The sequence below is a fragment of the Triticum aestivum genome, chromosome 5B (genome assembly GCF_018294505.1).
Source record: "Triticum aestivum cultivar Chinese Spring chromosome 5B, IWGSC CS RefSeq v2.1, whole genome shotgun sequence".
NCBI lineage: Eukaryota > Viridiplantae > Streptophyta > Magnoliopsida > Poales > Poaceae > Triticum > Triticum aestivum.
Window position 1 is genome coordinate 143776851 of NC_057807.1, and position 15985 is coordinate 143792835.

Below are 15985 nucleotides of genomic sequence, written 5' to 3' on the forward strand. Positions count from 1 at the left end.
GATGCATTACGTAACGAGTAAAGAGACTTGCCGGTAACGAGATTGAACTAGGTATTGGATACCGACGATCGAATCTCGGGCAAGTAACATACCGATGACAAAGGGAACAACGTATGTTGTTATGCGGTTTGACCGATAAAGATCTTCGTAGAATATGTAGGAGCCAATATGAGCATCCAGGTTCCGCTATTGGTTATTTACCAGAAACGAGTCTCGGTCATGTCTACATAGTTCTCAAACCCGTAGGGTCCGCACGCTTAAGGTTTCGTTGACAGTTTTATTATGAGTTTATGAGTTTTGATGTACCGAAGGTTGTTCGGAGTCCCGGATATGATCACGGACTTGACGAGGAGTCTCTAAATGGTCGAGACATAAAGATCGATATATTGGACGACTATATTTGGACACCGGAAAGGTTTCGGGTGAGATTGGGACAATACCGGAGCTCCGGGAGGTTATCGGAACCCCCCGGGAGGTATATGGGCCTTATTGGGCCTTAGTGGAAAGGAGGGAGAAGAGCAAAGGAGGCCCCCCCCCCCAAGCCCAATCCGAATTGGGAGGGGGGCCAGGCCCCCCTTTCCTTCTTCCCTCCCCCCTCTTCCTTCCCTCTCCCTCTCCTAATTGGAAAGTGGGGAGTCCTACTCCCGGTTGGGGTTGGACTCCCCCCCAGGGCGCGCCACCCCCCTTGGCCGGCCCCTCCTCCACTCCTTTATATACGGGGGAGGGGAGCACCCCATAGACACAATAATTGATCTCTTGATCTCTTAGCCATGTGTGGTGCCCCCCTCCACTATAGTCCTCGATAATATTGTAGCGGTGCTTAGGCGAAGCCCTGCGATGGTAGAACATCAAGATCGTCACCACGCCGTCGTGCTGACAAAACTCTTCCCCGACATTCTGCTGGATCGGGGTACGGGAAATGTCATCGAGCTGAACGTGTGCTAGAACTCAGAGGTGTCGTAGTTTGGGTGCTTGATTGGTCGGCCCGTGAAGACGTACGACTACATCAACCGCATTGCTCTAACGCTTCTGCTTTCGGTCTACGAGGGTACGTGGACAACACTCTCCCCTCTCGTTGCTATGCATCACCATGATCATGCATCTGCGTAGGAATTTTTTTGAAATTACTACGTTCCCCAACAACATAGACTCCAGAAACTCATCCGGAAGGCAGAACCCTAGCCTTCGGAGCCCATCCGAAGAGAGGATAGACCAGGAGAAGAAGGAATTGCTCTCACCGCGCGAGGATCGGCATCATCATCAACATCTACATCATCATCATCATCCACATCCTTATCATCTACAACATCAAGAACCCTTGTGGATCCTTCGCTGTATCGGTTGAATCATTCACCCATGTATTTCACTACCATCACCATGATGATTGTTGTTCTTATGTGTGAGTAGACCCCTAGTTCTCGGGGATATGTATGAACCTTGGTATGTGTAGGGTCTGAAACATTTGTTATGGATATGAGATCCTCTGTTGATTGCTTAGTTTTATAACTTCATGAATGTTGTGAAGAAGGGCCCACTCAGCATTTGTGCCTTTATTGGCCATGAAGTATATCCCTGTCTTTGCATAGGTTTAGGATGTGGAGGTAATTTGAGGTGACAGTAAAAGCCTACTGCTCCTGACCTTTACATGTGACTGGGGATTACGGAGAAACCTTAGTGAGGCCACGTCCATGGGGAAACCCTTAATTATCATGAGTTGTAACCCTCAGGGGGAGACTATGATGGTGGCATGCGTGGCACTAAGTCTACCACAAGTAGACTATCTTCTGTACCCGGCTCCACCCAGCATAATCGTCAATAGTGGCTTAAGTATCCGCTCCATGCTATGCTTATCCATGGTAGTGCTAGAAACATACCAATGGGGAATCCAGACTCCATGAGAATGCCCTTTTTAATTCTGTTGTTTCATTGTTATTTACCATCCTTGTCTTGAATTTACTTTTATGCTATTTAGTTACAAGTCACCATTTTACTCAATCCTTACTTAAATCTGCCCTCACTCTGCTCCAAGTCTATAATTATCCGCAGGCACAAAGCTACATAATTCTCTACAAGGGGCAAAAGCCTGATTCCTATGCTCCCTGTGGGATCAATACTCTTACTTCGAAAAGGCTACAGCTAAACCTTGTGCACTTGTTGGCTATCAGCCGTCTCCATTCTCGGGTGAATCTGCCTCACGAATAATCAGCCGCCAATCTCTGGATCCAGCGACGCCTGCGGCGCTCATTGTCCAGAGAAAGTAGGACACGTGGCGGATTTTTGGGGCGGAAATCAAGGAGATGCACCCCACTTTTCCCACTAACCACGCCAGCCGCTCCCACACGCGCGCAAGATTTCAAATCACGAAATTGCCACTGCAGATCAATCTGATTGATCATCCCGGATATCTTTCCTAAGAAACATTTCGGTCCATCGAACGCGTCTGAAAGTTCTCCGTCCACTTCTCTGAAAGTTCTCTTTGTTTCTCATTCTTCCGTCGTGTATATATGCTTCCTCTATGCTCACTCTTCTAACTCCGGCAACAGAACATCCATCAGCATGGTACTCTTCTAGGTTCCCTTCTATCTTTATTTTTTATCATCCATGTACGATATTTGCTTCTTCCACCCGGCGATTACATTGTAACCTCCCAATCTAATTTTGTACAGGTATTGTTCAAACTGGGAGATTAGGCCAGATATTGGAAACTGGTTCTCGCAATTTTTTTCTGAAATTCTTTAGGTGATAGTTCTAATGGCTTCTGGACAGGTAATTACTCCACTTGGACTAGCCGATTTCATTTTATCGATTCATGTTTTACCATCCATGTTTTTACAGCATAGAAGATCAATTACTCATATATCTGTTATCCACATCATGGTTCTTCGATTTGTTGTTGTACGCAACAGGTTAAGTGGAACATTGTAGTTATATGCGCAAAAGAATGTAGCCATACTGTTATAGAGGGGGGTGAAGCCTCAGAATCTTCTTCAATGCAGAAGTGAGCAAAGCCCAATAATCTTACAGATATTTGAAAGTATGTGTGTGGATTTTCAAGACACGGTGCAGGCTTTGCATCATTCCAAGTATAAGGTGAGTTTCTTTCTCGATTAATATTGTGAACAGAAATTGAATCAAGGTGCAAGGAACTCCAATTAGAGATACCTCAGATCCATGCCTAAAACTAAAACCTATCAGTTCTTGACAAGCTAATACTTAACAATTTGCTCATGTTTTTTTGCCTTCCATGTAAATGCAGCCTTTATCTTTAGGGATGTTCATGTGCGGGTCTTTCTAACTTATAGAATTGAACTTTTATCCATTATCATTGATTGAACCACCAACTAATAAAATGGGGGAGAAATGCCTCTAACTTTTTCCATAGCAAGCATGATCAGGTAGCAAAAATACGTTATTTAGTGTTTAGTTGCACATAAATCTAAATAGTAGCAACTGATATCCCTCTTCTATTTTCTCCATACGACGCACCAATGGGTAACAAAAATATCCATCAAATTTGCATGAACAGTGTTATGTTCCAATCAATAAAGATTTCACCATTGGAGACCAAACAATCAGGCAAAATAATAGTACAGTACAATGGACCTATTCCAGCTACACAACCAAAAGAAAATTTTGCTGTTGTGCTTGCAGATTTAGCTTCACTGCAGGCAGAATGCAGCTAAGTTAGAAAATAGACAATACAACAAATTCATGATGCAAGAAGGCTCCCATTTCGACTTGGCCTCTACAATGATAGAATGAGCGGAAACTGCAGAGCCCCTGTCGAGGCGACGGGGAGGCGATTCTCGAGCGAGATCCCGCCGGCCCTGAAGACTGGAAGATCATACGACGTGGATGGACAGAGATTAGAGCGTGACAGAATATTAGAGATGCAGATGGAAGGCAATCCCCTGGGCCTGCAGGAGGCATGGATGCAGACAAGGAGAGCGATCAAGCGGATCGCGGTGGAAAGGAATTAGATCGCCTGGGCAAGGAAGGTTTCTGACGAGAAACCATCTGTTCCAGCAAATGATGTGGTGACGAAGATCAGGGATAGGATGACTACAATGAGAGAGGATCTGGCCCATGGACTGGGGGAGAGGAAAGCCAAACCAAATCGGATGCTGATCTCATACTCGCCGGACAAGGATCCACCGGACAAAGGAGGAGGGCACTAAAGATCCGAGATGGAGAAAGGGGATCAACATAAAAGGAAAATTACTGCTATCAAATGAGTCGACCAGATACAATCGGATCCAGATCAAGAAATCATGGACTTAAAAGGCCCAGAGGCATATGAGAGGTGCACACAATCCTTTGAGCCTTGTCTTGCCAGTGCGCCTGCTCTAACAATGGCAAACTAGAACCAGAAGGGCAAGGCCGCCCCAGAGGCCGGCAAGGGTGGGACGCACTTTGGCGGTGCTGGCAACATCTCCAGGGTGCTCCTCCGTGGAGAATCCTCCCGCAACCAAGATGGTCATGCGAACATGAGAAGGTACGGTGCTAGCGCCGATGTTGTTGCCCCGAGGTTCCCTGTCAACATTGCACCTCGGGTCAACGATGTCGTCGAGCTGGACCTCACTAAGGAGAGGGAGGCCATGCAGTACAGGTGGATCGTTGTAGGGCTCTACTTCTCGCCACTGCCCTACAGCAATGAGGGCCTGATCAGTGCCCTAAAAAAAAGTGGGGTCTCCGTGGTCACCTCAGCTACAAGCCACTCAAGAACAACTGCTTCCTCCTGGAGTTTGAACGGAAGGGGGACCGGCGCTTCATCCTCGACAACAGTCCGTGGACCTACAATGGTGTTGCTTTTCTGATGGTTGCGATGGATGGCGGTCATCCCCCGGGCGACATGGAGGTGGCCTATATGCCAATATGGGTCCGCATCCACGATGTCCCCCGATCATGTTGGATGAGGGGGTGGCTTGGAAGCTGGGTGCAAAGCTTGGCAAGGTTCTGGAGGTTGACACAGACAATTGTGGTAAGGTCTGGGGTGATTTCATCCGGGTTCGTGGGGAACATGGTGTAGATGAACCTCTCAGAGATGAGCTTACTTCTCATGATAAGGGAAATAATGAGTTGTTTTTCCTAGAGTTGAAGTATGAGAGAGCGCCACATTTTTGCCGTTTTTGTGGTTTTCTCGGGCATGGACAACGCGATTGTAAGTTGCCGGTGGACCTCCAAGAGATGAGGTACACGGCAACAATGCATGCCTCCCCGTATAAGAAAATCAATAGTAGAGGGGGATATGTTGCCCCGGTAGCTAGTAGTGCCCGTTGTCTTCTCAGCTTCGGGAAGGATGTGGCTCGAGACAGAGGCAGCCCCATCAGGTCATAGTACGAGAGAGTCCCCGACGAGATCCCTGGCGAACCCAATGGTGCATGCGGCTATTGTTGTAGTGAGCAAACTGCGGGTCTCGAATGGCGGGTCCTGCACTAATACACAGGTGCCCTCGGTGGCGCCTACTACTATTCTCATTACTGGGAATGGAGAGGGGAACGGGATACAGGCCAAGCTGGACCCGAGCCCTCCGGAGGATTTATAGCAGAACATGGCAGATGCTACAGTTCAGACGCCACCATGTACCATGAAGCCAACAGAGCAGGTGCAGATAGCAAAGGACGCATAGGATGAGGACCCACTATACCAGCCGGGTTTTGAACCGGGGTCTCAGTCGATTGTTGGCGCGGCTGTAGGCTCCACTCTGAACTTGACGGAAGCAAAGTCAAAGGGGAATGCCATGCAGAATGCTGCACTGACTGGACCGAGCCTCACCCCGGACGGCCTTGTGTTCCTTGAGAAAAAGAAGGGGACCAAGAAGCATGTCAAGGCTCCTGAAATAACAACATCAGTACTGGGCAAGAGGGGCGACCGTGAGAGGGAATAGAAGGCAGAAAATGGGAAGACCAAGGATGGGGCAAGCAGTTATCAGAAGAACAAGATCAAAGGTGCAGGATCTGAGGAAGAAAGTGCAGCAGGAGGAGCAGGTGGCAGTGAGGAAGCAACCGGCATAGGGGCTACTAGTCAACTGGCGGATGCCGAGGAAGGCGCCCACCAGGAGCCATGACGCTGCTAAGTTGGAACTATCGAGGCCTCGGGCAACCTTGCACACTTCAAGAACTCGTGTGCCTTGTGCACACCTACAAGCCCAAGCTCGTCTTCCTTTCCAAGACTCGGCAAAATAATAAGTACGTCAAAAATCTCAAGTGGAGGCTGGGCCTCTAGCATTGTATCGCGCAACCCGGCATCGGAAAAGGTGACGGCATTGCCCTATTTTATGATGAGAGTATTGAAATAAAAAAGATTGTCGTGGGTGCGAGATACATCGATGTTTTGATCCGGTTAAACCCTCTTGGCTGCCAATGGAGGGCCACCTTTGTTTATGGGGAGCTGAAAGCTCATGAGCGCCACCAGGTGTGGACCTTGCTATGGAGAATAAAGGATTCAGCGAACATGTCGTGGCTCATGATTGATGACTTCAACAAAACCATGTGACAGTATGAACACTTCTCTGCTTCAAATAGATCGGAGAAGAATATGGTGAATTTTCGCACGGTTCTTGCTGACTGTAACTTGTTTGACCTGGGCTTCAAAGGACCGGCGTGGACATATAACAACAAACAAGAGGGTAGGAAGAATGTCAGAGCTAGACTGGACAGAGCGGTCGCCTCCCCGGACTGGTCTGACCACTTCAGGAACGCCACGGTGGAACACATATGCTCATCGCATTCTGACCATCTGCCCATCCTGTTGCGCCTTGGTAAGAGGCAGGAATGGAGATCAAAAAGAGAATGGACCTAAGATTTTTAGATATGAACAAATGTGGGAAAGGGTGAACATGCTACAGCCGGCAATAGAGAATTCTTGGAAGAAGGGAGGCCAAGCTGGAAATCTGCGGCAAGTTGGAGAGAAGCTTTCTACGATGCAAAGAGATTTGCGAGACTGGGCGCAGAAGGACTTCGGGTCGGTTTTGAAACAAACTGCAGAAATTAGGAAACGGTTGAGCATCTTGTGGAACCTTCCATACTCCCATGAACAGCAGCGTGAGGTAAACAAGTTATCAAAGGACCTGGATGAACTTCTCCTGCGGGGGGAACTAATGTGGAGGCAAGATCAAGAGTGACTTCTATTAGAGAAGGCGATAGAAACTCCAAATGGTTCCAAAGTAAAGCAACATGGAGGAACAAAAAGAATAATATAATAAAGCTGAAAGATTCTAGTGGGGTTTGGATAGAGGACAAATCAGGTTTGGAAGAGATGACAAATTCTTTTTTCAAAGAGCTGTATGAGAAGGAGGGTGGGGTCACGCCGAATGAAATAATGGACTTATTTGATGTGAAAGTAATGCAAGAAATGAATGATATGCTGAAATAATGGAGTTATTTGATGTGAAAGTAATGCAAGAAATGAATGATATGCTGACCAAACCTTTCTCTGCATTGGAAATCAGTGACGCCTTGTTTCAAATTGGTCCGCTTAAGGCACCCGGTCCGGATGGATTTCCAGCACGTTTTTACCAAAGGAATTGGGCTGTCCTCAGGGATGATGTGACCAAGGCTGTAATAGATTTCTTTAAACATGGGGTGCTCCCTGAGGGCACAAATGACACTGTTATCGTGCTTATTCCAAAAGTAAAGGACCCTTAGTCCCTGAAAGATTACCGACCGATCAGTCTGTGCAATGTCATCTACAAAGTGGTGCCGAAGTGCCTAGTGAACCAACTACGTCCTATCCTGGGTGATATCATCTCAGAAACCCAGAGCGCTTTCATCCCGGTCAGATTGATTACGGACAACACGATCATTGCCTTTGAGTGTTTCCATAAAATCCAGCATAGCAAAAATACGCGTGATACACATTGTGCGTACAAATTGGATCTGACCAAAGCATATGAGAGGGCGGACTGGGGTTTCTTGGAAGGTGTACTACGGACGAGTAGTTTTTCCAGCAAATGGACAAACTGGGTGATGCAGTGTGTCCGTTCAGTGAGATACTCAGTAAGATGTAATGATGAGCTTTTGGAACCATTCTGCCTGTCTAGAGGTCTACGGCAAGGGGACCCACTCAACCCCTACCTATTTTTGTTTGTGGCGGAAGGTCTGGTAAATCTTATAAATCATGAGATCTCGGCCGGAAGGGTGAATCCTATCAAGATTGCTCGTAACAGCCCTAGAATCTCTAATCTTCTCTTTGTCGATGACAGCTTGTTATTTTTCAAGGCATCCATAGAGCAGGCCAAAGCGATCAAGAAGGTTCTGGATACCTTCCAGAAGTGCACGGGAAACTGCTAAGTGCAAACAAGTGCTCGCTCCTTTTTAGCAAACTATGTCCGGCCGAAACAAGAGACGCAATTAAGACAGTTCTTGGGGTACAATTGGAGGTCTTTCAGAGCAAGTGCTTGGGACTGCCCACGCTGTAAGGGAGAATGAAGGATGAACACTTCCAACCCATCATGGATAGGTTTGGGAAACGATGTAACGATTGGTCTGAGAGGTTCATGTCGTATGCAGCTAAGGAAGTCCACATCAAATCAGTTGTCCAAGCCCTTCCAACCTTTACAATGAGCGTGTTCAAGCTCTCGAAAGGATTCTTTGAGAAATATGAAAGAATGATTAGGGACTTCTGATGGGGGGACGAAAAAGGCCATAGAAGGGTACACTGGATGGCTTGGAGCGCATGATTAAACCTAAACGTGTCGGATTTCGGGATTCAGCAACCCGTGAGAGGTTCTAACACTGGGGTGCGTGCGGAGATCTCAACCTGCCCAGCCTGCCTACTCGCGATCCTCCCTAGCCTAGCGCGTAGAGCTCGCAGAGACACAAAGACACGAAGATTTATACTGGTTCGGGCCATCGTTGTGGTGTAATACCCTAATCCAGTGTGGTGTGGTGGATTGCCTCGAGGGGCTATGGATGAACTAGTGCAAAGGATGAACAAGCCTCAGGAGGTGAGGTGTTCTTGAGCTGGTGTTGTGCTTGTGGTGGAATGGATCTCCCCCCACTATGGTGGTGGCTAAGTCCTATATATAGTCGCCTTGGTCCTCTTCCCAAATATGAGCGGGAAGGGATTGCACAACAGCAGGATTTGAAAGGGGACAAGCAGTACAGTCTATCCTGACAAAAGTAGTTTTCGCCTACGAAAAGCCTCTGGTCGTGACGCTGCGGTGGCCTTGGTGATGACCTCCGTCCTGCCGTCCTGGCGGTCTTGGTCTTCTTGCACCAGAATGGAAACCTTTGGCTGATTCCTCGGGACTTCGCGCCTGTGGCTTGCCTCCCTTACACCAAAGAGGAAACCTATGCTCTGCACCCGCCTAGCGCCCGCCTGACCTTGGTCGTCATGGCTCATGTCAGCTGAGCCTCATGAGGTAGCTGCATAGAACTCTCCGCCCCTCAGGAACCCTCCTGAGGAGGCCAACTCCTTCGGAGGTCTTGGCGTTGTCCGCCTTGCGAGGCTTGGCCCCTCGCGAGGGTCTTGCTGTGATGGTGTTGAAGTTGGGCCATACCAGGCCATCGATGGAGCCACGTGGTGGGCCGCAGACAGGCAGGACTGGATACCCCCAAGTCTAGGATGCCGACAGTAGCCCCCGGACCCAAGGCGCGCTCGGACTTGGCTTCCAGGCGAAGCCAAAGGGCAAGTGCGGAGTGCCGCGGGCCCTAACCGCCTGCGGCCTCGATGACGCGTGGTGATTGATTGGACGTGGGCGACTCCGCTTCCCCATGCTGCTCGGCAACTGCTCGACTTGACTGGTCGACGCGGCATGTAGAGGGTCATGATGGCGCGAGGTCGTGGAGGCCGGCGGTTGGCCTCCCTTGGCTATAAATGTGAGGGAGGGGCAGAGCCTCCTGTCCATCTTTTCTTCGTCTTGCTCCCGCCTGCTTCTTTCCTCTCCGTCTTGCTCCCATGGCATCGCCGAAGAGGTCCTTAGCGGCCGAGAAAGGGAAGGTCCCCAAGGAGGGGCCAACCTCTCCACCTCCCAAGAGGGGTCATGGCCGTCCCCGCAAGCACCCTGTAGTCCCTCCAGCAACATCCAGGGGCGCGGACGTGCACCCTCCAAGGGAAGCGTTGCGCCGGGTGCCCGCGATGGCACCTCTTCCCGCGGCGCGGGCTACCGGCCCCAGAGCAGCCCCCATAATGAAGGGAGGCGCGCCGTGATTGTGCGCTCGCCTCGGACGCAATTTTCTTCGCTAGAAGTGCTTCCCGAGTTCGTGGTGTGGTCAGAGAGCTCGATTGCCACCTCGCTCTGGCTCCCTCGCTTCTTCTCCGGTGAGCTTCCTTCTTCGGGGCTTGCTGGCCTCTGGCTGCAGGTTGATGGGTGCTGCAGCAGAGCCTCGTGGGTCAACACTGAGGTTTCCGCCTCTAGCAGCATGGTGCTGGCCCGTGGCTGGCAGACTTTCGCCGGCGCGCATGGCCAGGGCGGAAGGTGCACCCTCCACTTCAAGTATGACGGCCTGGCGACCCTCTACGTGAGGGTGTTCAGGGGGGACGGCCACCGCGTGGGGTGCTGACCGGAGGACAGCAGCGACAACGACGATGGCGATGGCGAACTTGGCCTTGGCGACGCGCGCTCCTCCTCTCGTGATGGCAGCTCCTCCTCGAACGAGAGCTCGAGTAGCGGTGGCTATGACTGGCCTCCGCGTTGTCGTGCTCGTGTTGAGGACGTCGGTGGCTCGTCCCGTCGCGGCGTTCCAGTGAAGCAGGAGAGGAGCCCAGCCTGAAGCTGGGGCCGGTGAACTTGGGCTCAAGGCCGGTGGCCCCAGATCTCCTCGGGCGAACTGGTGGAGCATCGGGCGACCTTGAGCCGCTGCTTGAGGATGCGGCATTGGTGCCAAGCCTGCATGCCTTCGGGCCTTCTTTGTTTAGCTTTTCTTTCTCCTGCAAATTGAAAAAAGAAGAATGTACCCTGCGAGGGCGTGTAATGAACTGCTGCTATTACGCCTTTTATGTTATGGTTGCCGTCCTTCATGCTGTGTTGCAGTGTTTGTAATTTGAGCGGGTCAACGTAGGAAGGCTTAGCTTGATACCTGCAGTCGTCCTTCGCCTCATAAGGACCTGACCTTAGGTATTTGGCAGGGGCCCCAGGGCGCGCGCCCTATGCCCTCCGGAGGTACGCCTTGTGCCCTCAGGAGGTGCGGCAGGGCAGAGCTGTTGCACCGCGACGCGCTGCCCGGGGGGCACGAACATGAGGGGTTCTATCGCCAGCGGTCGATCCAGGGCTCCTCGCAAGGATGAAGCCGAAATGACGGGGTTTTGACGTGGTGCATGCGCAAAGGCAGGCCCTGGGCGCGCACACCTACCTAGCCCCACGCGCGAGGAACGCGAGGAGAAGTGGTGGGCGACTACCACCTCTCTCACGTCCTTAGACCAAAACAACTTAGGAGAAAACACAACTCGGAGAACCAGCATTCGAGAATACCAAATCCATTGAGAGATTACCAAGAAAACTGCATGCAACTTCAGAAAGCAAATGAACAGCCGCGTCTGGCACCTAATCTAGTCTTCTCACCAGCGTGGAGCTAAGTGCTGCCACTAGGACGTGGGAGGAAGCCCCCATGAGGCCCCAGGGCGACTCTCAGGAGACTCCGGGGCGTGTATAGCCCCACTCGTTATTACGTGAGAGTGTCACGAGCGGAGACCTTCACAGGCCGGACCTTTGTTCAGGGGTAGAACTTCTGGAGGTGCTAGATGTTCCAGGTGTTCTGGATGGGGACCCCATCCTGTGTCTCCAGGCACGCCGCGCCAGGCCTAGAGACACTGGCAACCCTAAACGGGCCCTCCCACATGGGAGAGAGCTTATGCAGCCCCTCCTTGGAGAGCACCAGCCTCAGGACGATATCGCCCACATCTAACGTCCTGGAGTGGACGCTGCAGCAGTGGTACCACCGCAGCGCCTGCTGGTACTTCGCTCCCTGGAGTGAGGCTTCACGGCGGCGTTCCTCCCCCAGCACGAGATCCATCCTCCGCGTGGCATCCTGCTACGTTTCATCAAACGCCAGGACCCGCATGGAGCGATGCTTGACCTCGTGAGGGAGAACCGCTTCTACTCCATAGACGAGGAAGAAAGGCGTTTCTCCTGTTGGCTTGGTCGCGGTGGTGCGGATGGACCACAACACGGACTGCAGCTCGTCAAGCCAGCCCCTGCCGCAGGCCTCGAGCTTCTTCTTGAAGGTGCGGGTCGTGAGGCCCCTCAGGACCTCTGCATTGGCTCTCTCAGCCTGTCCATTGCTCCGTGGGTGTGCTACTGAGGCGTAGCAGATCTGCGTTCAAGGGTTAGCACCATATGTTTTGAAAAGATTGCTAGTGAAGTGTGAGCCATTGTCGGTGATGATGCGATTGGGGACCCCAAATCGGCTCACGATTCCCTTGATGAAGTTGACGGTTGATCCTGCTGGGATAGTGCGCACGGCTTTTACCTCTGCCCACTTGGTGAACTTGTCGATGGCGACGTAGAGGTATCGGTAGCCCCCTGGTGCCCGAGGGAATGGCCCCAAGATGTCCAGCCCCCAGACCGCAAATGGCCACGTGAGTGGGATCATCTAGAGGCCCTGAGCGGGCTGATGGATCTGCTTGGCGTGGAACTGGCATGCTTCACAGGGGCGCACCAGCTCGGTAGCGTCGTTGAGAGCGGTGGGCCAATAGAAACCGTTGCGGAACACCTCGCCCACCAGGGTGCGTGACGAGGAGTGATGCCCGCAATCCCCACCGTGGATGTTCGCCAGCAGCTCGAGCCTCTGTTCCCTGGAGATGCACCGCAATGAAACATCATTGGGCCTCCTGTGATATAACTCACCATCATTGATACAGTACGCGGTGGTTGACGGGCCACGCGCTCAGCGTCCTCTTCCCTCTCTAGCAGGGTCCCTTGAAGCAAGTACGCCTTCAACTCTTCTGTCCAGCACCCCTCCTGAGGCTCGAGCGTGAGCAGCAAGCCGGCTCCTGAGGGGTGACCGCAGGCTAGAGCGCCTGTCTCGGGTGCTTGCGGTAAGTCCTCCTGAGGTGTGCTGGAGTCGCGACGTGCAGGACCGCAGATGGCTTGAAGAGCTTCTCCTCAAACACCCCTGGCTCCTGAGGAAGTCTGCGAGAGGCTCTTTTGGTGATGTCATCTGCTTCCTTTTTCATCCCGCGCGGCACATGCTGCAGCTCCACGCCCATGAACCGCTTCTCCATTTTGCGCACCTCTTCTAGGTACGCCTCCATGTGTTCGTACTTAGGCGTGTATTCCTTGTTGGAGAAATTGACGAGAAGCTGAGAGTCGCCCTTGATGGTGAGGCGCTTTACCCCCAGCGCGGCCGCGGCCCTGAGCCCGGTGAGCAAGCCTTCGAATTCTGCGATGTTGTTGGAGACCTTCTCGCCCCGCTGAAAGCAGAGTTGTATTGCATAGCAAAGCTTCTCCTTGGAGGGTGAGATGAGGATGGCTCCTGCCCCTGCGCCTTGTCGAGCAAACGCCCCATCAAAGTACATGATCCATCCGTCCGGGTCTTCATCTCCTGGCAAGAGGGAGCAGTCCTCGCTTACTCCGTGGTCTGGAGCATCGGTCCACTCGGCCACAAAGTCAGCGAGGGCCGCGCCCTTGATGACCCTGGTGGTACTGAACTCGAGATCAAATGCTTGAAGCTTAATGTTCCATTCAGCAACTCGCCCGGCTGCGTTCGGGCTCTGGAGCACCCTCTCTAGCGAGTATGCTGAGACAACTTTGATGGGGTGGCCTTGAAAGTAGTGGCTCAGCTTTCTGGAGGTGACTAGAAGTGCGAGCAAGAGCTTCTGGGGCATGGGGTAGCGTGCCCGGGCCTCCCTCAGTATTGTGCTGACGAAGTAAATGGGGTGCTTGATGAGGGGGGAGGCATCAGCAGAATCATGTTCTTCACGAGGACACAGGTCCCCTTTGGCCTCATGAGGCCTGCGCTCCGGAGCCTCGACGGCCACAGGGTCATTTGTAGCCTCAGGAGGAATGTCGACCGCTGCGCCGGCCGAGACTTCAGATGCCTTCCCCGCGGTGTGCTGCACTTCGCTTGCTGGTTGTGCATCCTGTTGCGGCTTCTTGACCGGGCGCTCCTTCCTTAGTGCCACCAGGGCGGCACTTGCTGAGTGTGGGGTTGCTGCCAGGTAGAGCAACAAGGGCTCGAGAGGGCGCGGTGCCACCATCATGGGCGGACTGGTCAGATATCTCTTGAGGTCCTGGAAGGCTGCGTCTGCCTCGGGGGTCCACTCGAATGGCTCCTTCCTCTTCATCAGCTTGAAAAATGGGAGGGCATGCTCCCCCAGCTTGGAAATGAAGCGTCCAAGTGAGGTTACCAGCCAACTAGCTTCTGCATCTCCTTCAGGGTCTTTGGGGGGGTTCATGTCTTCTATTGCCTTGACCTTTCCTGGATTAGCCTCGATCCCTTTGTGCGATACCAAGAAGCCTAGCAGCTTGCTGGAGGGGACCCTGAACACACACTTCTCGGGGTTAAGCCGAAGATCCACCGTGCGCAGGCTGGCGAACGTCTCCTCCAGATCTTCTATCAGAGTCCTGGCCTCCCGAGACTTCACCACTATATCATCGACATAGGCCTCCACGTTCCTCCCGAGCTGCGAACCCAGGGCGATGTGCATCAATCGCTGGAAGGTTGCTCCGGCATTGCGCAGCCCGAAGGGCATGCAGGTGTAGTAGTACACCCTGCATGGGGTGAGGAATGTCGTCTTCTCCACATCCTCCACGGCCATCTTAATTTGGTGGTAGCCGGAGAAGGCGTCCAGGAAGCACAACAGGTCGCACTCGGCGGTGGAGTCGACGATCTTGTCGATGCAAGGGAGCGGAAAGGGATCTTGAGGGCAGGCCTTGTTGAAGTTGGTGAAGTCGACACACATGCGCTCCTTCCCCCTTTCTTGGGGACGATAACGGGGTTCGCCAGCCATTCTGGGTACCGCACCTCTCTGATGACCCCTGCGGCTTGTAGCTTACGGGTTTCTTGGACAATGAAGGCCTGCTTCTCGGTGGACTGTCGGCGAGCCTTTTGCTTTACCGGCTGCACATTTGGGCATACCCTCAGGTGGTGCTGGATTATCCCCCTCGGGATCCCGGCCAGGTGTTTGGGTTCCCAGGCGAATACATCCTTGTTGGCTCGCAGAAAGTTGATAAATGCCTCCTCTTGATCCTATGGGAGGCCAACCCCTATGGTGAAGGTGGCGTTAGCCGTGCCATCCTCACAGACCGCGCACGCATCATCCAATCCGTCGGCGACGGCACCGTCCCTCGCTCGGCCAATGCCTCGACCACCTCCCCTACCTGGCGCGCCAAATGTCGGATTTCGGGATCCGGCAACCCGTGAGAGGTTCGAACACTGGGGTGCGTGCGGAGATCTCAACCTGCCTAGCCTGCCTACTCGCGAGCCTCTCTAGCCTAGCGTGTAGAGCTCACAGAGACACAAAGACACAGAGATTTATACTGGATCGGGCCACCGTTGTGGTGTAATACCCTAATCCAGTGTGGTGTAGTGGATTGCCTCGAGGGGCTATGGATGAACTAGTACAAAGGATGAACAAGCCTCAGGAGGTGAGGTGTTCTTGAGCTGGTGTGGTGCTCGGGGTGGAATGGATCTCCCCCCACTATGGTGGTGGCTAAGTCCTATATATAGTCGCCTTGGTCCTCTTCCCAAATATGAGCGGGAAGGGATTCCACAACGGCGGGATTTGAAAGGGGACAAGTAGTATAGTCTATCCTGACAAAAGTAGTCTTCGCCTGTGAAAAGCCTCTGGTCGTGACGCTGCAGTGGGCTCGGTAATGACCTCCGTCCTGCCGTCCTGGCGGTCTTGGTCTTGTTGCACCGGAATGGAAACCTTTGGCTGATTCCTCGGAACTCCAAGCCTGTGGCTTGCCTCCCTATCACCGAAGAGGAAACATGCGCTCTGCACCCACCTGGCGCCCGCCTAACCTTGATCGTCATGGCTCACGTCAGCTGAGCCTCGTGAGGTAGCTGCATAGAACTCTCTGCCCCTTAGGAGCCCTCCT

General features: G+C 52.5%; 1 long non-coding RNA gene across 1 annotated transcript; it reads left to right on the top strand.

Annotated features, from left to right (window-relative positions):
• Positions 1-2470: 2470 nt before the first annotated feature.
• LOC123110862 (uncharacterized) lies at positions 2471-8844 on the top strand. The gene is made up of 3 exons (XR_006453762.1): positions 2471-2559; positions 2667-2766; positions 2907-8844. It is a non-coding gene; the product is annotated as an uncharacterized lncRNA (long non-coding RNA).
• The last annotated feature ends 7141 nt before the right edge of the window (positions 8845-15985 follow it).